This window comes from Labeo rohita, chromosome 17, assembly GCF_022985175.1.
Source record: "Labeo rohita strain BAU-BD-2019 chromosome 17, IGBB_LRoh.1.0, whole genome shotgun sequence".
Taxonomy (NCBI): domain Eukaryota; kingdom Metazoa; phylum Chordata; class Actinopteri; order Cypriniformes; family Cyprinidae; genus Labeo; species Labeo rohita.
Window position 1 is genome coordinate 11,678,304 of NC_066885.1, and position 25,482 is coordinate 11,703,785.

Here is a 25,482-nt window from a genome sequence, read left to right on the forward strand (position 1 = left end):
TCCAATCATCCATCAAACTATTTATAATAGACTGGATAGGAATTCTTTCTCTTTCTTTCATTCTTTCTCTTTCTTTCTTTCTTTCTTTCTTTCTTTCTTTCTTTCTTTCCTTTCTTTCTTTCTTTCTTTCTTTCTTTCTTTTCTTCCTTTTGTCCAATCATCCATCAAACTATTTATAATAGACTGGATAGGAATTCTTTCTTTCTTTCTTTCTTTCTTTCTTTCTTTCTTTCTTTCTTTCTTTCTTTCTTTCTTTCTTTCTTTCTTTCTTTCTTTCTTTCTTTCTTTCTTTCTTTCTTTCTTTCTTTCTTTCTTTCTTTCTTTCTTCCTTCCTTCCTTTTGTCCAATCATCCATCAAACTATCAAGATACAGTGGTCTGTTCTTTACCACTTTTTTCAAACACAGGCCTGAAACACAAATGCTTTTACTCAAATACTTTATATTTTGTTTAATTATTTATTTATTACTCAGAATTAATTTCATTCACAGGTTGTAAAAATATTTAAAAATGCTTGCATTTATTGAAATCAGATGATTTATTTGCATGTTTTTATTTAAAAAATGTCTTTTTTATTTAATTTATAAGAAATTGTCATTGTCATAGAGTTTAAAAATGCAATCGAATCATGATCTGTTTTAAATCTGAAGACGACTCTGAATTTTCTGAGACATTATTTAAACTCATGTCACTTTTGAAGTTCAGGCTGAGGGTGGGAATCGTGTGTACCAACTGGTTGTCTTTTTCTTGGACTTCTTGGATTTTTCTTGGATCTTGGCTTGATGATGTCATATGTAAACACTGCAAATTGCATTAAACTTATAGCTCAACAAAGTATGGCTATAATTAAAAAGCATTAGTCCTTGAACATATTCGTAATAAGATTTGTTATGTGAACATCTTCTTACATGGCTTTCATTAAATTTAATTTCTTGAAGACAGTATTGAAGCATTTCTCTTGACAGCTCACATCGAGCTCTCTGCTGCCAATCAGATAAAGTCAATGCACTTTAAAAGCCTGAGCCAAATTCCTTAAATCCAACATAACATCCATGCCCTCATACTCGCACATTAAATACACATGTATCCCACCGTGAGAAGGGCGAGAGATGGCCGACCGTGGTCAGAGCGAGCACATGACAAATATTTTCCCAGTCACACGCTGTTCTCTGAACTACACTGTAGATCAGGACTTGTTTGTTTGAGTAAATGTTAATTTTTGCTTTCTTTACGGATGTAGCCTTCCTCTAATTTCCCTCCCCGCTGTGCATGGCTTTACTCACACTGTTGACTTTGCTGGGAGAACAGCCGTCTTTGAGCTATAATGCCACGTCTGTCAGACTGATAAACGCGCCGAGCTGCTTAAAGTCCGGCATTGCAAGGAAATGAGACCCTCAGCGAGTCTCTGATCTATATTTCTTCTTTAGAGGCCTTTAATGCCCTCAAAGCTCTTTTATCACTCCGTAAGGTTGACCAACTACAAATGACCGGCATTGATTAGTCCCTGATTCACACTGGAAATTGTTAGATTGATGCTTTTAAGCTTGTAAGAATGGATCCCTTGAAGTGGCGTCAATAGAATGGACTGAGAATTCTAATGATGCACATTTCCTATGTTTAAAGCCAGGCCGTTTGGAGGGTCAGTGATCATTAATGCTAATGAAATTTTATGTTTAGATCTCTCATTTTCTAGATGATTTAATTAAGATAGTCCAGCATAAATAATCGCTTTTTAGCATCTAAAACATCTCTTGATTTATCATTAGCAATATAATTTGCAAATGGTGACATTTTTGTTATGTGAACCCCTGAACTTGCTGTTTTAGCCTGTGACTGACTGAGTTCTGCTGTAATTAATGCTGGCTGGCAGGCCCTGAGTCAACGGTGCTAGTGCCCACTTTCTGTCAATTGCTGCTATGTCTGCTATGTGGCCCCACAGAAGTAACATCTAAAACTAGACAGATACTGCATTGTAATTTCCCAATTTATTCAATAAACAGCCAGACGGAAACCACTGGAAACTTGACATCGCTGTGTCTCCATTGGAACACCGTGAGTGAATTGCAACACTTACTGAATTACAGTTACACAACACTCTAGAGACTTTTACTAGGACAGGATATATGCTTGCAGTTCACTCAAAAAAGGACATTTCTGTCATCATTTGGTACCTCTCTGTGACTTTATTTTTTCTTTATAACACCTCTTAAGTCAATAATCGCTTTGTGTGAGGAACAGTTCATCCTAGTTTTGTGAACTGGATCAACTGATTCTTTGAAAAGATCTACCTCAGTTGTCTGTGGTGGAGGTAGGCGAGGTAAAATATTTGTGTGCATTTTTTGGAAAATTCTACTTAACATTCCAGGGTATAATATCTTTTTACTCTGGTGCATTTCATAAACTATTGTTTCTTGTTATTTAGAACTGAAGAAGCTTAATCACCTGCATTGCAACGTCAGATTCGTTAACGTATGATTCTTTTAAATCGAATATTTTCAGTGAAACGATACGAAGAGAATCTGCTCAAAAGAATCTTCAGCTTGGATTGATCTGTTTGCAGCTGTTCTAGAGTTAACAACTCATTGATTCAATGAAGTGGTTGGTCCGAGTCAGTTTCGTTAACGAATGATTCTTTTAAATTGATTATTTTCAGTGAAACAAAATTAATTGTTCAGTTTCGAATGAATTGTTCAATGTGAACAATGTGAATCATAAACCAGTCCAAGTGATTCACCAAAGAGAATCCGCTCAAAAGAATCTTTGGCTTAGATGGATTCGATTTTTTTGCTGTTCAACACAACTCAGTGATTCAATGAATTGGTTGCTCCGAGTCTCTAGATAACAATGGTCATGACTCATCATGACGCAAAATCCGTATGAGCGTGAGTTTGAGCGTGTTTAGGAATTGACTGACGGCGCAAAAAGTAAGAATACTAATGTCTATTTATTGACAATTAAAATTATATTTAGCTTATACGTGACTGTAAATGGCGAGCTGTTGATCTGTTTTTATAAAATGCTTGAAGGGGAGATGTCTGTATGGGGTAGGTAAATGTGAATAGTAAAATTATAAAATTTACTCAGCTGTCAAAGCGCTTTGATACTACAAATGACAAAAGTCTATCATGGTTTTCTTAAAATATTATCACATTTTGCCCCATGCGATGTCAGGCTAAATGAAGCTTTGTGAAGCACTGAGGCCTTTCTCTCAACTCGGTTCATTACTCGAAACTTGTCAACACGGTGTACCTTGTAGCCATCTAGTGGTCGGAAGGATTAAAATAATATAATAAAACTTAAACACTGTGTGCTGTATTTTTATTAGTTTTTACTTGTTGGCAGACACTTGAATTATTAGTAATTTCAACTGATATTCTCTTCTTTGTGTATGACTGTTAAAATCAAACTTCTGCTTATTTGCAGTTCATGAATATTTAATGTTTTCATCCACTACAATCTTCCTTATTGACTACAGTGCTGGTAAGTTCACTGCGCCGCAAGTGCAAAGTATGAAACTGTGTTTTAAAAGACTGTTTCTCAGATTTATTCAGAGTAACAGTGGCTGATCGCATTATAACCTACTACATGAATGTGAGGGCCCTCGTTCTCTACCCTCAACCCTTATTCATCTCATGAAGATGTGATGTGTGAGAATCCATTAAACAGCTACACTTGATTTTAGACACTTTAAACTTACGTCTACAGGGAGGTGAGCTAGAGACATAGTCAACCCAGAATCCATGTATATTTCAGATACACTAAGATGGTGTCAGAATATTCACTGCAGATATGAGTATCTTGCATTAAAAATAACCACAGCATTCGTTTGGACAGTGTTGTAAACAAGACAACTTCATAAATAGCAGGTTTCCCAGCCACATCAGCAACCTTTTCTTAAGCTATCTCTGCTTAAGTTTTTTTAAACTTTTTTTTTACTTTTTAAAAAGTAGCTACTATTTTAAAATATTTTTACAAAAATCTGCCAGTCTAATTAGTGTTCTGTATTATCTTATCACATTCCCATTAGTTAATATGTTGTGACATATCCACTAATTGCTATGTCTGGCCACAACAAAATTTGTGCACCAAACATGTTTCTTTCCCGACATCGTACATTTGCTCTTGGACCAAGCTGATAACTGGTCCGTGTTGTGCAGTTCAAACAAGTAGTGCTACTCCATTCTGCTTTTGGCCCATGTGCCATTTAATGTTTCTTATATGCAACAGAAATGGCAGCGCTTATCAGTTCGTCAAATTGGCGGTGGCGCCAGTGTATAACAAAACTTAGTCACACCAGTAGGAAAAAAGTTTGAAAATGCAACCATTTAGTCGCAGTCATAGCCCTGATAACTCTTTTTTTTCCCTCCAGTCTCAGCATATTTAAGTTTTATCTCCACCACAGCTTTACATACTGTATGTGTAGGTTGCAATTTAATCTGTTGGTCTTTCTAGACTGGGTGTGGGTGCAAAATGTCTGAAACAGTTCACAGCAGATCATGGTTTATCATGTTTCACCCTCCTCTGTTGTGCGGCAATGACGGGGCAAGGGTGTGGGCTGTGGCTGCTCTGATGGATGGATCTATCTCTGTAGTGTCTCTGGCGGAAGTGTGCGCCCAACCGCATGACGCTAAAACAAGTGTGATCAGCAAGACGTCTTCTGTCTGCAGGGCGTAGTCTCCTTGCCCTGCAGGCTGGGTGGTTTCGGCTCAGCTGGAGTGCTTAGATTTGCTCTCCGTCTTGAGGAGGTCAAATAATTGGTCTGAAGGAACACTGTGCTATTGGAAGTAGGAGGCAGAGATTTTGTGCCACAGAGCCAGAGGGTTTTAAAGTTTCTCACAGCGCAGAGTGACTTATGTGAACAGCAGTAGTTCTGTGTCAGGGGAGAGCGGGGTAAGATGTGCCACTTTTGGTGCTTCTTTTCAACTAAAATTTTCCTATAGTTTAAAAAGGAGACAAAGCTAGTAAATGATGTCTGCCATTTGATGAAATTAGAAACATCTGTGGCCATAAAAATATAACTTAAATACAAATACAACTAAAATATAAAAAAATTGAATGTATGTTTTTTTTCAACATGAAAAAATAAAGAAATCAAATACAATTTTATACCTGGAAATAAATAGAGAGTTTTAGGATTTAACTGTTTTTTGGACCAAGAAATTCAAAAATTATGTAAAATTAATTAAAAATGTTTATAACCTAGGAGTTGATGGATTATCTGCCTGGCCAGTTTTTGGTACCGACATTAAATAATTTTACGGTTATCAGTATCAGTCATTTTCAAAATTTGCCGATAAAATAATTTAAAAGCATTTAGAGAAAGTTTTTGTCAGAGCCGTTGTTATTCTTTATTTTGACATTTTTAATTTTTACACCATATTTTTACATATATATATGATCATGTTCCATGAAGATATTTTGTAAATTTATCAAATTTTGTAAATATATATAAATGTAATTTTTGATTAGTAATATGCATTGCTTAGAAATTCATTTGGAAAACTTTAAAGGTGATTTATATAAACAATATGTTTTATAAGCATAAAAGAAATTAATAATTTTATTCAGCAAGGTTTCATTAAATAAATAAGTCAAATTAATAAAAATAAACAAACTAATAAAATAAATATAATTAATAAATATACATAACCAACAAGTTTTACACACATATGTATTATGAAATTCTAACCTATATTTTTTGCAATTTTAATATTAAAGCATGGAGATTTAACATGCTACGTCTTTACTATTTGCAATAGCGTAAAAGCATGTCTGCATCTATTTGGCATTGCAGGAGTGGACAGCAATGAGTTCTGCTTCACCTCGACTTCTCACACACGTGCTGGAAAACAGCGGGATCCATCCATAATGGAACTCTGACATGAAATTAACTGAAAATAATGCGCATGACATTTTTGCACAGCTGGAGGATTTGAATAATTGAGGCGGTAATAAGACTCCATCAGAGGGCAGGCAGGTGAGGTTCACTTTTTAAGCACTGCCACGGCCTTCAGCAGATGGAGGTTTATTCACTAGAGGCGAGCTGGTGATTTTCAAGAGTAACATAAGAGCATGATGGGAAAAACCTCAAGACGCACTCGCTCAGAGCCCATAAACTCAATCTGAGAGGTCACTAATTTTGCCTGAGACCTGCTAGTAGCCAGGTATAACTTGTCATTACCTGAATGCATTCATGGATAGCTTTTGGTCTCTCAAAGTGCAAGGTCCTGTAAAGATCTTTCTCCTTCATGGCACATGAATCGCTATATATGACTCTGGACCACAAAACCAGTCATAAGCAGCAGAAGTATATTTGTGGCAATAGCTAAAAATACATTGTATGGGTCAAAATGATTGATTTTTCTTTTATGCCAAAAATTATTAGTATATTAAGATCATGCTCCATGAATATGATATTTTGTAAATTTCCTACCATAAATATATCAAAAATATGCATTTCTAAAAACTTCATTTGAAAAACTTTAAAGGTGATTTTCTCAGTATTTAGATTTTTTTGCACCCTCAGATTCCAGATTTTCAAATAGTTGTATCTCAGCCAAATATTGTTGTATCCAAACAAACAATACTTATCAGTGGAAAGCTTATTTATTCAATTTTTAGATTTTTAGAAAAAAAATTACTCTTATCACTGGTTTTGCGGTCTGGGGTCACATAGGAATTTGTAAATTTATTTAGTCCTGTACTATAAAAAATACGGTTCAGTCCAATATTATACTAGAAGTTTGTGGTCAGTTAATTTTACAATATAATTTACTTACTTACATAATACATGTATATTTTCTGGAAGTGAGCCAGACTGTTGTTCCAGGTTTAATGTGGAAACAATCTATTACTGAACGTTGTAACATCTTGTCTCTATGGGGGCCAAAAATGGCAAAGACATACGTTCAGACTGGTGATATTTTGCACCAGCAGATGGTTGATGGTGTTTGCTGTGCTTGCTTTCTGTGCACCAAACAGCAGGTCACATCTGGCCTAGGCTGTATTCCCAAACTCTAGCAGATGCACATTCACATATACCTGTCAATCACAACAAAGCTGCACATGATAAAAGCAACATTTAGCCACATGGTGGTTTAAAAGCACCTCTGGGCAAAAGAAGGACACCGCAATGTGATGTTAAACATATTGCAGTAGATAAAAAATGACTACAGCTAACAGTTTAACACAGTAATTTGCAATGAAAAAGAAAAAAATAGTGCAGTACTCTTGATGTAACAGGATAAATTTTGACAAACAGTGGGGGCCTTGCGTCTGCGCATTGGGTTTTTTATACTTTTCCCAAGAGAGAAAAATATGAGTTTATGTTTGCAGATTATAAGGTAGACTTGCAATGTTTAGGTCTAATGCAAAATAGTGCTTTTCTTATGCTGTTATTGTATCTGTAGTGTGATTATTCATCGTATACACATTTTTGGTATTCTGGTGTGTGTGTTAAATGCTAAAGGATTAGGTAACTTCCAGAATAAAAAAATCCTGATAATTTATTGTCATCCAAGATGTTCATATCTTTTTTTCTTCAATCGAAAAAAGAAGGTTTTTGATGAAAACATTCCTGGATTTTTCTCCATATAGTGGACTTCAATGGGTCATTGTGTTGAAGGTCCAAATTGCCATTTCAATGCAGCTTCAAAGGGCTCTACATGATCCCAGATGAGGAAAAAGGGTCCTATGTAGAAAATTATATTTTTTTTATTGCATTAGCTCGACTTCATGCATTGTAGTCACGTTGGAAAAGTCACATGTGACATAGATGGAAGTACAGACCCAGTGTTTACTAAGTGAACATGCAAAGAAAGTCAAACACCCTTTACAAAAAAAAAAAAAAACAATGATATTGAGCAATTTTGAAGTTGGAGGAGACCACTATATGGAGAAATGGAATGTTTTCCTCCAAAAAAAAATTTTTTTCAACTGAAAAAAGACATGGGAGAAAAAGTTAACTAATCCTTTAATGCCCTTGTACGTCTGAATGGAACAAGTTGTGATATGCTTGCTTTACCCTGAAAGCGAGCAGCACATAATGGCACAATGAAGTGGACCCATATTCGTTAAATAATATGGGACTGATCTATATTAACTGCATTTCACTGCCTGTTTCCAATACAGATTGGATGAGAAATGTCAAAGAGTCTGAAGTTATGAGTTGCATATATATTATAGATCATCTTATGGGTCCACTCAGGCGTGTCGGGACCACATATATTGCTTTTAGGAAGAGCCAACGCACTATATAAACTTCACAGTCTGCTAGCATTTTTAGATACAACCACAGTTTGATGCAACAATTTACAGCTTTCAAATAACCTTTTACCTTTAACCTGAAGAGCATTAGAGTTGAGAGAAATAAAAATGTATCCAGGTCATTTTTATTTTTAAATTGTCACTGAGTTGAGTATAGATGCTAAGGGGCTAATTCTGAAGTTGAAAAATTGTGTCACTTGTGTCATCCATGGTATTACAGCTGCTGCTAATCCTACTGAGAGGCGATATAGAGTATGCTGTCTAGCATCTTGTCAAAATGAGAAGTGAGCCACCAGGAGCATTACAGCAGTGTGTGAGTGTGCGTGCATGTGTGTGGAAAGACATTTAGAGTGCCTCTCTCTGTCATGCAAGTGATGAAGTGTGGAACTCACAGTCACACATGCTATAGTCGCTCTGAAGTATGTTGTTGAGCGGCTGTCATTGAGGTAAAGGGGCCAGGACAATATTCATGTTTGGACTTTGTAACCAAATAGCATTTTGCTTGAGGCGAAACTGCGGTGACAAATTACAGTTTGGATAACCATTAGCTTCAAGGTTGTTGTAATCTCATTCCCCTTGTAATTAACTCATGGCAAAGCTTTTGGCTATTAGTTCTAGACTCATTGATTGCGACATTCTGCTAAAAAGACAAAGAATGATTATTCTTTCATGGCTGACAATGAAATCAGGTCAACTCGAGTCTTGATCAGATGAGCGATATTTCATATAACGTACAAAAGGCTTCTTCAGCACAACAGAACTTAGTGAATCTGTTATAAAATACATAAAACGTGTATTGTTTTCAGAAAAAAAGTTGTTTTTTGAAATTCCACATGTGATTACAACATCATTTTAGTCATTTTCAAGTGTAATTTGCTGTTAAGCCATGTATTTGTCATGGTTATGTACTATTGGATGAATAGCTTTCTTTTTCCTGAGGCCTTGTTTGTTGTATTCATTTGTGAATTGTAATACTCCAGTAATTATCTCCAACTGTGAGGTAAAATTAATTCATAAATGTTTCTTGGGATTTACTTGGACTGTCTAATGCACTGATATTTTTTTTTAACACACCGACTGATAAGAAGAACAGCATTTATCTGAAATAAAAATCTTTTGTAACAAATGTCTTTATCAACACTCTTGATCAATTTAAAGCATCCTTGCTGAATAAAAGTATTAATTTCTATATTTTTTAAATATTTAAATAACTTTTAAATATTGATGATGATAATAATAATAATAAATGTTTCTTGAACAGCAAACCAGCATATTAAAATGATTTCTGAAGGATCGTGTGACACTGAAGACTGGAGCAATGATGCTGAAAATTTAGCTTTGATCAAAGGAATAAATTACATTTTAAAATATATTCAAATAGAAAACTGTTATTGTAAATATACAATAACTCAAAGCTAAAATTAAATCACATTATTACTGCTTTTGCTGCTGTATTTTGGATCAAATAAATGCAGGCTTGGAGCAAAAGAGTATTTTTTAAAAAAAAAAAAAAAACATAAAATATGTTACTGTTTTCAAAACCAATTTGCAGATCATTTAAAAACATTTAAAGAAAGTTTTTGTCTTAATTCTTAATTTTGACATTCATTTTAATTTTTACACCAGACATCTTGATCTGTAATAATCGGTGTCAGCATCAGCCCTGAAATACACATATCTGTCGACCAATAAAATGTTTGGGGTTGTTATGATTGTAAATAAGAATGACTTACTTAAAATAGAATTATTTTAGAATTATTATGTGTTTACTGTCACTTTTAATCAATTAAGTGATCAAAGGTGAAAGTCTGGTTGTTTGGTAATATTAAAATTAGTTAATCTCAGTGTTGTTTACTAGAGCAACATGAAGAGTTCAGATGCAAAACCAGCTAAATCCATCTGATGTCTTTCTTTAAAAAACACATTTTTATCAGGCTCAGATGTATAGGTTTCTATGTAAGTACCGGTACTTCTGATTGGGCTGAGGCTGGGATTTTAGCGAGTTTGAAGGAAAAGTATTGGATGGACGTATATTATGGGTCGAGAGCATTCACTCAGTATCATTATCTAATTTTTGACCAAGATGGCTTTTAGCTGGTTTTGCATCTGAACTCTTCACATTTATTGTGCTCATTTTAATTGAAACTTCAGTTTATCATTTGTCCACCATCATAGAATATACCTTGTCATAGGAAGTGTTTGTGAACCATAGCCTGAATCATTTACCCTCAGTGAGAGGTGTGAGTAGGCATGCTGTTGCTAGTAGTAACCATATAAATGAAAATGACAATGACAATAAACACTAATTAAGAAGAATCTAAACAAATCCATTGAGTTTGGCTTTCATTCTGTTGTTAGGTACAGAGATGCCCAAGGCCATATGTTATTAAAGTTGCTTCAATGAAAAGTAAGCCACTTACTTCACTTAAATTATAAAATGATTATAAAATGGACTATTCTTCATCCCACCTCCACTACAGCTTTCCATCTTTAATCACTCATTTGTAGGAACTTTGAAATTCACCTCAGGTTCAGGGCTTTTAATTATGGACAGCAAGTCACATCTGTCAACTTTATCCATTTGCTTAATAAACATATAAATTCAAGAAATCACCACAAAATACACTAATGGTTTAAGTGAGACAGCATTCAGATCTCGAGGGAGAGAGTTTTGATAAATTATGTTTTTTTTAATGGCCAAGTGAAAAGCTTTCACTGAATGGATTTTGTTATTGAGAAATGGGAAAGTAGATTGTTAAAAGGGTCAGAAAACATATAATACTTCATAGCAAAGCATGAACTATATGTTTGTAGGGTAAAATACAGCTGAATGCTATTTAAAGGTTTAGGCAAACCAAAATTGAAACATTTGTTATCACCCCAATATTGTTACAAACCCATAAACTGTTTTTTTTCCTTCTTATAGAATACAGGAGAAATGAATCACTCAAGAACTGAATCAGAACTCTCAATGGAAGATGTTCAGGTAATAACTTTTGCAATTTTAGGTGGGTTTCACACTTAAAGATCATTTGGACTACTTTAATAAGGCTTTGAATAAAAACTTTTGACATGAGGGTGAGTAAATGTGTGATCTCTCCCTTTAAACCACAGCATGAATTTAAGCCACATACTGACTCTGAAAGGTATTACTGCACTACGTTAACAAATTAATTTGTTAATATGTGCAACTTTTGGTGTTCTTGATAATTCTGGGATAGCTTTTCAGTTTAGTGATGTGGGACTGGGGTGGTGTAAATCCAGTACCCAGGGCTAATTGTGCCAGAAGTTGAACTGGGACGAAGGGGTTTGCTTTTGTTTTCACGCCTTACATCATGACCAATCTTCTCCACATGCAACTCTTGTTCTTTTTAATGACTTCCAAGTTTTCCAGTGATTGTGGGGTTTGTTCACGCCTCGTTTTGTTTAACCGTCAAATCTCTAAATTCCACCTTGTTTGGAGGAGTGACGGAGAACAGAGAGATTACGGCGGAGAGTTTTTGTAGGTTGAGCCGCAGAGTTCTGGCGTAGAGTAGGTGCAGAGCTGCTTGTGCCACTCCAATCATACAGAAGCACCTGGTGGTTATTTGGCTGTAACTCTTTGTCTGTCTGCCCCTTCTTTGTTGGCGCTTGTGTGACAAGAATGTAAAAATAAACAAAGTTGTCAAGGAGTGCTGCAAAGTGATATTGAGGGCTGACGTTGACAGAAACTTTGAAAGTGAATAATGGCAAGCGCATACGTAACTAATACTCCGCGGCTTGACAGATCACAGCAATAGGAGTGATGTTGAGTTTTTACTTATACACCCTCTTTGTTAATGATAATAATCTGATGTGACAATCTCAGAGTCTGAGTTTGGAAAACACCTTAAATCCTGACACAAATCACAGCTGACAGTCAGAATGTTTCCAGGCAGACAAATAGAGCGTGATGATCATAGATCTACATCAAGGGCATGCTTCTGTATTCTCATGAATATCTGTTTTTATGTCTAAATGATTTAGCAAGTCCAGTTAAGTGAAAACTAGCAGATTTGAATAATGTCATTCTGATAAGATGGCAAAGCATTTCTGAGAAGGGAGTCTTCCGTGTTTAATAGCGAATGTGGGATGATTAGCCATTGACAGTCTTCTAAATATCTGCCCTCTTTACGCAGCTTGCACATCTAAATGGCAGCCTGCACACGACTATTCAGTGTTATTTCTTTGGATGGATTCCAAACACATTCGTTGCCATGTTGCAAGCTATGACTATACCATGAAAAGTTAACCTCAAGATGTCACCATTCAGTGCATCTTCAAACATGTTTTCTGCAGTGGTGCTTTAGAGATGACACTATAGGTGGTGGCCTTTTGACCTGGAATTTCTGATTGGTTGGTAGGACTAGGTGGATACTAGGGTGTTGTGGGGAGGTTTCTAGATTGTTGATTTGCATTTTCGGAACTGTTCTAAAGGTTTTAATTGCATTGCTAAATGGCTATAGCTAGGGCTGGGCAATAATTCGATTACGATAATTATCGCAATATAATTTTTCTCGATAAAATGATATGAAGAGTTAGATAAATGTTTCGATATTTTTTTTATGTGCCAAAAGCCAAACGAAACAGCGCGACTCATTTAAATTGTGCCACATGGACCATTTATCCGCTCGGATCAAAGTTCAAACTGCCGCGCTGCGCAAGCTCACTAGAGAAGATGCATTTATTTTCTCGACGCGAAAAACCAAGCGTCGCGACCGCATTGCTTCCGTTATAAGCGCAGTTGCCGCGCACCTACATTTGAAATAACGAACAAGACGCGATATGTGAATGGCTCCGTCACGTGAGCACTAAACAGCACTGTGAGATCCAGTGTGAAACACTTAAATTCAGCAATGAACACAAATGACTCTGTGATTCAAACTAGTTTGAAGCTGTGTGCAACGAGACAGTCAGAAGGCTTTTCAATCCACACATCGCCATCATTTGCCGTGGATTTACTGTAGTAACACTCACTGCACCGTGGTATTGTGGCAGCAATGTAGGATGTTCACACTGAATTTTATTACAGGAGTAATGGTATATAATTATAGTAAGTATTTGTGATTAAGCTATAGCATGTGTGCATTTATACTGAATGTTTTTAGACTACCGTTTTTCATACAAATAGGCTACCTATAAAACCATGTAGTTATATTTTTACCATGGTACTGAGGTACCATTGTGTGGTTTTAACTGTATTTATCATGATTTAAAAACGTATGTTTGCTACTATGGGAGACCAATGCTTCATTAAAAAAAATGGGTCAGAATAAATTTAACCATATAAAACTGAGGTTGCTACAAGTTTTACAGATGTTACTTAGAGATTAATAATGAACCGGTTGATAATGAACAAAAATTTACCTCTGCATCCTCAAGCTACTATCAAATGTGCATTTCTAAGAGACAAAAAGTGTTATTAATAATATTATTATTATCATTATCATTATCAGACAACCCAAACCTGTTTCTTGTTTTTAAACAATATAACGCATTAGAACATGCAGAAATTATTTTTTTATTTAGATATAATATTTAGAGAAATAAAGATTTGACATTTATCGTGATAATTATCAATATTGACTGATTATGAAAAAAATTGTCATGATAATTATCATGACAATTTTTTTGCCCATATCGCTCAGCCCTAGCTATAGCATTCTTTCAGTTTTTCAGTTTTTGAAAAATGCCAAACTGTAAGAGAAACTGCTTATTTATCATGCTTATTTATCATGGTAAAATTAATGAACAGTGAATGTAAAATATATCAACACAAATGGCAATCATTTAAAAGAAAAGCGTAGTAGGTTTTCTAGGGCTAATCAATTTTAATAATTAAGTAGTAATTATAACATAATTTAAAAATGTGTTTAAAATGTTTAAATATTAACATTTAAGTATAAAAATATTATGTTCTATAATATTACCCCTATTATTATAGAATATATCAGGTCTGACGGTCAACACGCCAATCTGTTTTTTGTCAGTGAAAAGCTATATCATAGCAAGCACCACTAATTATAGATTTATGTATGAGAAGGCTTGATGGGTATGTTTCAAAACCCATTTCACACAGTTGATTGCAATTTTTCTTTTATTGATTATCAGTCATAAACTTTCATTTTGGCTTACTTACATGTAGATAACATATAGAAAGATACTGTATGTTGTGGACATTGTAAACACATACAAGTCCTGTTTGCTGAAGGGGGAAACTGGTTTGTTAATGATCCATTTTATTGAACGATCCACACACTGGCAAGTTCTCCCATTCACCTTTTGTTCTCTTTCCACCCAGTGAATTTATAGACACTGGCCTGTTTTTGGTAAATGACCCGATGTCGTGGAGTAATTTTGCTCAGCCCTGAGCGCCATAGTTTAGACTTTAATTTATCTGAGCAGGCTACACTAAGAGCGAGTCTATGCAGTTCCAGTGGTTGATCATGCAACCAGCAGCAAAAAGCCATGACCATATGTCTTCCCCCGCCGTGTGGGAGTGAAGACCAGAGCAGGTGCTCGGCTGCCTTTCCCGGCTGTTGCAGGCCTGAGTGCAAGTCGACGGGAGGGAAAACATGATTACTCAAATAAAGATCCGCTGATAGGGAGGAAAACAAGTCTACTCAAACATCTGCAGCCAGTGCTTAAACCCACAGATCGGCTCCGTACAAATAGGAAAAGGAAAAAATCTAAGCCCTCTATCTGGGCTGTTATGAGGAAGATTTCATTATAAGGTTTCCAGACCAGTGCTGTGGTCAGTTTTGAGGAGAAAAACTGATATCAGGAGATGGATTTTGCTCATTACGGGGAAAGAAAAAATCAATATGCATGATGAATTTTACATTAAGAATTGAATTTAGGTTACATTTATGTAACAGCTGTAAAATGTGTGCTAATTATTACATATTAGTTGCCAAAGTTATTGCAGTCATGCTTAAAGAAAAAACAGTGCTGAAGAAGGGACTACAAGAGAAAATTCACCCAAAAACTAAAGGATTAGCTAACTTCCAGAATGAAAATTTCATGATAATTTACTCATATGTCATCCAAGATGTCCATGTCTTTCTTTCTTCAGTTAAGGTTAAAAATTAAGGTTTTTGAGGAAAACATTCCAGGATTTTTCTCCATATAATGGACTTCACTGGGAGCCAACGGGTTAAAGGTCCAAATTGCAGATTCAATGCAGCTTCAAAGGGCTCTATACGACCCCAGCGAAATGATCCTAGCGAATCCTAGCAAAACGATCTGTCATTTTCTAAAAAAAAAATACATATTTATATACTTTTTAACCACAAATGCTCATTGTGTACTTGCTAGAAAGGTCATGTGTGGATAGTTCTCCATCTGTGTACTTCAGTTCGAAAAGGTAGATTAGGGTGAAAAACATCCAACATCGTTGCGTTACCTTTTTTGTAAAAGGAGTTTGACTTAAACTTTCTTTGCTTGTTGGCTTTTTAAATACTGGGTCGGTACTTCTGCTTGTTTAATGCATCCGTGCATTTGTGTAATTTACGAGTGGGACATGTCCCCACCACTTTTTGCCAAGGTTGATATTGTCTCCATCACTCTTTGGAAAATCTCATGGCAAGGATGTACCTGATGCAGATTAAATATATGACATTCATTTCTGTTAAAGGTGCCATAGAATGGAAAATGGTATTTACCTTGGCATAGTTGAATAATAACAGTTCTGTACATGGAAATGACATACCGTGAGTTTCCTCCTCCTTATGTAAATCTTGTGCGTGCAAAAGACCACTGAAAAAGAGGCGAATCCCAGCATAACACTGTCTATGATGTTATAGTTGGGATCATCTAATAGATCATTTGCATAGAAACAAGCGAGTACAATAGTGAAAATGGCAGTTCATGGAAATAAATGTTATGTTCCAGGCTGTGCAGGGGATGTGATGTGAGGAGATGGGTGGGTGTCTGTATTCAGAAAGGCACGGAAAACAAATAATGTGTTCTAATAAAATAATGCAAGCCACTAAAGCTACATGGTTAGCAGCTTGCTTGGTTACATTACAGTACAAAAGATTTCACTTGCCAGAACAAGGAGAGATGACTGAGGATGATTGTGAATGATTTACAGATCCTGAGCACCACTGACAAGCATCTGATCTTGTAAAATGTGTGGTAAGTACTGCCGCGCTAGTATACACAGAGCATGTGTGATCGCAAATCTCGAAAGTGAAAGTAAAAAGTGATTTTAGTGCCCTGCATATTAATAGTGGCTCCATGATTAAATATATATTTTCCTCCCTGTGATTCCTTCCTGCTATGTGAGATACTAAAATGAGCCGCACTGTTAAAGAGCCAATCAGAGCAGATCTCATCATTATTATTCATGACCCTTCCAAATAAGGTAGTAACGGACAATTTAATTCTAGGGACAAATCCTAGGGATGTAAATGGACATGTAAAAACCTTTCTGGAGAATTTTTGCCCTTACCTAAGCCACATACCTTATATGTAAACATCAGACAACAATTTAAAATATTGTATCAATGCATTCTATGGTACATATAAATAGTAATAAGCTGTGATCCGGTGCTGGAATCTGTTATTTTTAAAATCATGCTAAATGTTCGCTGTGATGTTTTTTAGTGACAAAACATTCTCTAGTGGCTCGTGCAGTTGCAGTCTTACACACCAGCGCTTCAATCTATCGCTTAAATGTTGCGGAGACTATCTATTCATTTCACAAAACAAAACACAAACTGTGTCCCTGCTCTTCATATACGATTACTTATTAGCATCTCTGATTTTAATAAGGGGAAAGAAAATTAGACATGGGTGGATTAGAATCCAAAACAGCCTACTTTTGTTAAAACCAAGTTACGCCTCTGCGTTTGTGACTACATAATGCATGAGGTCAAGCTAGTGCAAATTTGTTGTTAAATTTATTTATTTATTTATTTTTAGAAAAAGAGTGATTGTTTCAGTAGACAACACCCTTATTTCTCAGCTTAGATCATGTAGAACCATTTGAAGCTGCATTGGAACTGCAGTTTGGACCTTCAACCGGTTGGCTCCTGCAATTTGGAGAAAAATCCTGGAATGTTTTCCTCAAAAACCTTACTTTCTTTTCAACTGAAGAAAGAAAGGCATGAACATATTGGATGACATAGGGATGAGTACATTATCAGGAAATTTTTATTCTGGAAGTGAACTAATCCTTTAATGCCCCTGTACATCTGAATGGAACAATTTGTGATATGCACACTTTACCCTGAAAGCGAGCAGCACATCATGGTACAATGAAGTACATCATTATCTTTTCATCTTCATGTTATTCCAAACCTTGGCTTTCATAGCATTTTGTGTTTTTCTTACTTTGTGTTCTACAATAGAAGTCATACAAATTTGAAACAACATAATGATGACAAAGTGTTCATTTTTGGTGAACTATCCCTATAAAGCTCTTCTGCAATAACCTGCATTAGACAGTTCATCTTACATCTACATTGTATCCTAAAGCATAAAAGCAACTAAACTTCTGGTTTAGAGACACCTAAAATGTACCACACCTGCCTGGTGTTGCCAGTTCTTACTGCATGTGCTCTGTACTGATGTGACATTCTCCTGCAAGCGTTAAATCCGTCTAATAGTCTTTCTTTTCCATTTATCAGATCTTTTAGAGATGTGACTCAGAGGTCTGACACACCGAGATTTCATTTCCTTGCAACACTTAATGCTACTACAAATGCAACCCATTTACAATGGATTCTAAAAGAATTGCTGTTATATAATGAAAATTCATAAACACATTTCTGAATATTTTTACCCATTTCTGCTTAACACTTTTGGACAGACACAGCACAATAATCCCTCTTATGTGAGGGTGAATGGGTTTTACAAAAGTTTTTAACATTTTCTAAATGAAAGTTCCTGCGTGCTGTGTCATTCGGTTAAATGTGTGTTTTCATTGCTTTGTTTTGATTTTATAACAGTATGTTGTATAGCACTTATATATGCATGTTCATGGACATGTTTTCATCAACATCAAGATTTTTAGATTCAAATTAATGGGTTGTTGATGCATAAAATGTCCACGCACTTTTCTTTTTCATCAACATCAAGTGTATTTAGATTCAAATTAATACTTCCAAACTGAAGTGTGTATCTGTTCTGTGACTGGTGATCTCTTTTAATTTTTCTCAACTTTTAAACACTTAATTAGTTCATTTTAAATGGTCAGGTGTTATTTTTATTTATTTATTTGTGTATTTATTTATTTAAATTAACTACAAGTATTCCATGCTGTCTCTCTAATTAATCTGAGCTCATAAAATCTACATGCATAACAATTATAAAAAATGATAAAAACAAATTATAACAGCTTGGAGTACAAAGTCACATAGCAGAAATAATTCTTGTCCACTGCCTATATTTAGCATATTAATATCTAGTTTGTTTTATCATTTTCATTGATTAAAAAAAAAAAATCAGAAAATCACATTGCCCTCATACAGTATTCTCAAGTAGCTTCCACCTGATGTAAAAATCAAATATTTGCTGTATGTATCTGTAGGTTTGGTTTGTGATGTGTTGACATTATATAAGCTGGTTTCTCAAATACAAAGATTGCATTGCTGCTATAATTGAATCGTGTTCACTTTTTGTTGGCAGCCATCAAAGATGTGCTGTTTACTGCTGCCTGTCACTCCGTCTGTTGTCTAAAGAAGTATGAAAAGACATTGAGAGGTGAGGACAGTGACAGACATTGGTTAAGGCTCAGTCTGACATAAGAGATCTGCGTTTGTTTCCTCTGGTAAGAGTGAGAGAGGAACTTGAGCCCTCTGTGTTTATAACACAGCTCTTTGTCTTTCTCCCCGCTGGAAGAAAGCTCATCTTCTTTTTTCAACTTTGCAAGTCGTAAGGTCCCCCTCCCTTCATCAGCCTTAGATGTGTGAAAGCTTTTCTCCAATCTGAGCTCAAAAGGGCACCATTAGCTTCTCTTGAAGGTGGTGTGATGAGAGTCCAGTAAAATGTCATCGTCTAATCAGAATAAGATGCAATAAGCAGCTTGCTGGTGGCTCACATTCCCAAATTACACAATTTTTTGTGTTTGTGTTTTTAGCTTTGTAGTCTGTTATCATCTTGAAATTGGCATGTGGGCACTAAAGAGTGTACATACTCATCTCAGAGTCTCATTCACATTAAGAGCATTCCTTTAAAGATTTTCGTGTGACCTTTTTATGATAATGTTAACTATTTGTTGGTTATCTTTATGTTTGTGCATTTGGTTTATATATCCTGGTGGGGACTTAAACCTGAATACACACAGACTCATGAGGACCTGTGTCACGGTGCGGACCTAAATTGAGGTCCCCATGGTTACAAAAGCTTATAAATCATACAGAATTTTTGAGTAAGTAAAAATGCTTAAAGTTTCCTGTGATGGGTAGGTTTAGGTGTAGGGTTGGTGTAGGGCGATAGAAAATATGGTTTGTACAGTATAAAAACCATTACACCTATGGAGAGTCCCTACAAGGATAGCTGACCAGACTGTGTGTGTGTGTGTGTGTGTGTGTGTGTGTGTGTGTAAACCATTGTTAAGCCAAATAATTGTTTTTATATCCCATTAAGTATAATTAGAAATAAAAAATAATCATGTTTAATAAATGTTTAACTTTTTATTTCTCAAAAAAATAATGAAAACAATGATAAGAAATGTTTGTTGAACAGCAAATCAGCATATTTGAATGACTTCTGAAGGATCTTGTGACCCTAAAGACTGGAGTAATGATGCTGAAAATTCAGCTTTGCTATTACAAGAATCAATAACATTTTAAAATATACTAAAATAGAAAACAGTTATTTTAATTTAGTTAATTGTAATAATATATGTATGTATGTATGTATATATATATATATATGTGTGTGTATATAGCAGTCTTTTTTAAATAGTCAAAAAATGAGATAATGTACAATCAGCTGATAATAAAAACTTTGTTTATATTATTTTAGACACTACTAGTCAAAAGTTTTTGAACAGTAAAAGTTTTCTTTTTTTAAAGAAGTCTCTTCTGCTCACCAAGCCTGGATTTTATCCAAAATACAGCAAAAACAGTAAAATTTAGTTTTTTTTTTTTTTTTTTTTTTTTACTATTTAAAATAACTGCTTTCTATTTGACTATATTTTAAAATGTAATTAATTCTTATGATTTCAAAGCTGAATCTTGAGCATGGTTACTCCAGTCACATGATCTTTCAGAAATTATTTTAATATTATGATTTGCTACTCAAAAAACAATTATTATTATTATTATTAATATTATTATTATTATTATTATATTGAAAACAGCTGAGTAGAATTTTTTTCAGGTTTCTTTGATGAATAGAAAGTTCTGAATTTATCTAAAATAAAAATGTTTTGTAACATTATAAATGTCTATATCGTCACTTTTGATCAATTTAAAGCATCCTTGCTTAATAAAATATTGAATATTAATTTCTATCATTTCTTTCCCAAAAAAATTACACTGAAGACTGGAGTAATGGTGCTGAACATTTAGCTTTGATCACAGGTGATACAGTACAATAAATGTTTTGATACAATAAATTACATTTTAAAATATTTAAAATATAAAATGTTCAAATAGAAAGCAGTTATTTTGAATAGTCAAAATATTACTGCTTTTGATGTATTTAGGATCAAATAAATGCAGGCTTGGTGAGCAGAGAATTCTTTAAAAAAAAACATTAAAAATCTTACTGTTCAGAAACAAAGACTGATTGTGTGTGTGTATATATAGCTGATCATTTTCATTAAAAATACAAATAAATGAATAAAACCCTTTATGTTGATGCAAGATACAAGTTTTGCAAGCAACATGAATTTGAGGTATTTCGTTATATTATAGTAGTTTTTTTTCTTTGCTTTAAAATTTCATTCCAGTCAAAATGACTTTTTTTCTACTACTGCTGCCTTTTAGATCATAACTCAAGGTAGTTGCTCAAAATTATTAGCATTCTTTTGATGCCAATTGCCATTGAGATGAATAGGAATTCTAATGGATCATTTTCTCCAGGTATTACAGACCTCCTTGGTCGTGATGTTCAAACACAGCAATGTTTTCATAACGCCAGAAAGTCACATTGTCACCAGAATAATCATAGTAATGGTATTCTAAGTTTTTTTTTCAAATTACATTAAATTCACTGTGCTGAAAACTCACAAAGGGAATCTTTCTTCCCTCTTTTCATTTTTTTGAAACCGTGGATGGAAGTAATTAACAATGGCCAAGCTGCTACGAGAGGTGCAGAGCCCCATTACATTAATCAGCATTTTTCAGCATGTCAGAAAGGACGCATATGAAAGAGAGCCATCTGGTGGGGGCTAAAGATGGACGGTGATTTAAGGCATCACATCTAGTCGTCATTAAACACCCTCACGGCAAATGTCAAGAGGCATTAGTGTGGGAGCTGGTCATGGCGTATAATGATGAGGCCTTTGTGAAATGTATGGCAAGCAGGCTCCGACAGTACAGTGTGGGCTACCTTAATTTACTCCAGGAAGGGGATGGAAAGGTAGGTGGAGAGATAGTCGTTGTGTAATAATGACTCCTCATCCATCTTCAGGCAGATCTGAAAATGAGATCATTCGCACTCTAAGTGGGAGTCTATCGCCGCTGCTCTGCTAGTGTGCGGGGTGGAGATCACGGGGATAATCGTTGTTTTAGGGCGTTCTGAAGAGAACGAGGGCCTTCTGATGTATTGATATCGCTCCATCACAACAAAGTAGGAAATGCGTTTCACCCCGTGTTTGAGGACTTTAAATGCTTCAACTGCATCCGGATCAGTGATGCTGTAAATTGCATTCTAATCTCTGATCTGTGTGGCTTGGGCGTTCGCTGGATTTTCATTCCCTCAATGAACGGCCGAATGCTACTTTGAATCATAATATAAATGTTATTGTATAAATCTGCGTGCTTTGGGATAATTGGGAAAACTTGATTAATTCCTTTGACATTGATGAGCCAGACTTTTAAATGCTGCTGAGCTCAGTTGCTAATATATGGGTCCACTGAGCCACAAAATAGGAGACAAATGAATGATAATTATCTTCCGGAGCGTTGAAAACAATAAATCCCACAATGCTTTGTTTTTCTATTTGGGCACTGCATGGTGGCTTTGTTTCGTCTCTCTTTTTTTTTTTTTTTTTTTGCATTTACAAAGTAGCAAAAGCTATTTAGTAAGGTAAGCATATTACTATAAGACATTAAGGTCAGTCAGGTTTTTTTTTGCTATTTGTTCATTGATTGTCAGGTTTAAAGGGAACATCGGATGCAAAATTCACTTTTGCATGGTGTTTGCAAATGTGTTTTAGCAGTGCGCAATCACTCTACAAACCTAAACAGTCTCAGGGTGTGTTCACACTTGTAGTTCAGTTCGTTTGGTTCATTTGGTCCGGACCAAAAAGGAAAACGCTGCATTTGGTCCTGGTCTGCCAGTGACAGTGAACCTAAAGATACCGAACCTAAAGGCATGATACATTCACAACCTGATTGGTCGGGTTGAATGACGTATATTTTGTGACGGAACTCAACGAACACTCCAAACAAAAGGAAAATGTGCATTCGACTTAAAGTTTCGCTACGGGCGCGTGACATCAAAGTACTTATTCATTGATCGGTTTGCTGACCACCACTTTAAGTTGAATACACCTAATGTGGGACTAAGCGCGCATGTTGCGTGTATATGATTTTATTTTCACCAACTGCAAGCTCACAAAGAGCACCTAAAAGGCACTTTACCTCCTCGCTGCTCCACGTTTGCCCTCTGCTTATTTTGTTTTGGATACACCGCTTGATCCCTTTGTGAAATCAAGTCGCATAGCATCGCATCTTGTCATTACTTCCTGTTTTTGGTTCGTTTAGAAGTATTTGGTCCGTGTTGCATTCATATTTCATTCGAAACACACCAGAGCAATGGCAGAGTTATCAAACCAAACATGACAAGTGTAAACACACCCTTAGTTATCAAACGGTTAAGCGCCCCGCCCACGACCGCTGACTGGCTGTCCCATATTAGCATATTTCCGCCCTTGGCCAGTTGTATGCTGTCTGCCATTTTCTCCATGCTCGAGCAGCTGTAGCGACGACAATGTCTCATAAGCAATACAGATGTTTTGTAATTGAATGTAAAAGTGAACGTGAGTCATCATTTTTTCCCGACATCAGAACCACTGAGGATCAGTGTTAATTTTGACAGCAGTTAGTCTTAGTCGCAGTCTTTTGACTAAAATGGCATTTAGTTTTTAGTCATATTTTAGTCATCTGAATTGTTTTAGTTTTAGTCTAGTTTTAATATCACAAAATTTAGTTGACTAAATCTGCAGTAGATTTAGTCGGATATTATCCAATGGGTTTAATTACAGTGTAATGGATATATTAAGCATTTGTCTGAAATTTCCGAACTCATTTTATAGGTTTGATATTAAGGTTTTATTATGATAGACACAGATTTAACTGCTGTGACACGCAACGTCATTATTTTAAAATGAAAGGGTTACTGCACCCCAAAGTGAAAATTTTGTCATTAATTATTACCCCCATGTTGTTCCAAACCCGTAAAAGCTTTGTTCATCTTCGGAACACAAATTAAGATATTTTTGATGAATTCGGGAGATTAAAAAGTATTAAATTGTATTTTTTTAAGTGAAAATAACCGATCGTTTCGCTAGATAAGACCCTTCTTCCTCGCCTGGGATCGTTTACAACCGCATTTGGGATCGTTTGAAGCCGCATTTAAACTGCATTTTGAAAGTTCAAAATTGGGGCACCATACCAGTCCATTATATGGAGAAAAATGCTGAAATGTTTCCCTCAAAAAACATAATTTCTTTACGACTGAAGAAAGAAAGACATGAACATCTTGGATGACAAGGGGGTGAGTACATTATATGTGAATCTTTGTTTTGGAAGTGGACTTTTCCTTTAACATAAATCCCACAACAATAGCAACTAAATTAGGCTGCTGTCCCTTTAAATCCGAATGCACGGATGCAATGTACTGATACATGTCCTGTATTCTCCCAACTGTTTACAGACGTAACCAAATGTGTTTAGATTAATTCTAGTCAAAAACGCACAATTCAACATAAATTTGTGTGTATTTCTCTGTTTGTGCTACACGTAAGAGTAGGTACTCGTACGTTGTGTAAGAGGTGCTGCTTCAGTGTGTGCACTCAGAAAACCGGACCAAATTGAATTCTCTTTTGCATCGTCAAATTTATCCATATATCTGATCTTCTCCTACTCCCAGATATTGACATTTTTGAAAATATTATGAGACATGCAGCAAATTTATGCTAGCTTATGTCCCACCAGATAGATCAATAGGCGATGTTACAGTTCAAATGTAGACATCTAACCTCCTAACCACGCAGCAGATTCGTTCTGAATGAATCTCTTTCCAAATCATCTCTCCCTAACATTTTCGTCTTGTTTTTATTAGTTGACGAGAATGTCAATAGATTTTCGTCATAGCTTTTGTCATTCAAAGGGAGATTTATTTCGTTATCACCTCGTTTTTGAGAATGTTGATGATGAAAATATTTCGTCAATGAAATTAACACTGCTGAGGATGCAGTGAATTAGTTTTGTTTTTGATGGAAATGCACAACTGAATACACTAAAAAACAGAAGAGAGTGGTGAGCAGTATCTCATTATCATTTAAAGAGACATGCATCGCTGTGAACAGAGCTGTTTTTGTAAAACAGGTAAAAAGTGTGTTGTTTTGCACAACCAATGAGGAATTTTAACCGAAGTATATTGTAGACATTTCATTCTAAAGAATCATGGCAATTTGTGGAAAACAGGCATCCAATGTCTCTTTTTAGTGAAGGGAAATATTCATTAAAATTATAAATGTTCTTTTCAAGACTTTTGTACAGATAGATAGACTTTATATCTAGTTGTCAAGTTCTTGCATCTATGAACATTAATGGTGTTCATCGCTATTCTCTTTATTTCCAAAAGAGCAGAAGCTGGTGGCACTTAATGATGTTTGTGATGACACAGTGCTGCTGACCTTTAGGACGGGGGAGCAGATGCTTCCTCCCTTTTGTGAAAAAGGTCACAAGCGCTTTGATGTGAACACCACTGCCAAGGTGATTAAAAATGAAATAGGACCTGCTTCACACATACCTGTATAAAACAGCAGTATCTATCTATTGTTCTATCATTC

General features: G+C 35.4%; 1 long non-coding RNA gene across 2 annotated transcripts in view; it reads left to right on the plus strand.

The window, feature by feature from the left end:
- Positions 1-10,620: 10,620 nt before the first annotated feature.
- Positions 10,621-25,482, plus strand: part of LOC127179787 (uncharacterized) — a 53,476-nt gene continuing 38,614 nt past the window's right edge. For both annotated transcript variants that reach the window (XR_007829555.1, XR_007829554.1), the window contains exons 1-2: positions 10,621-10,671; positions 11,191-11,250. This is a non-coding gene — a long non-coding RNA (uncharacterized LOC127179787). The remainder of the gene's footprint in view (positions 10,672-11,190; positions 11,251-25,482) is intronic.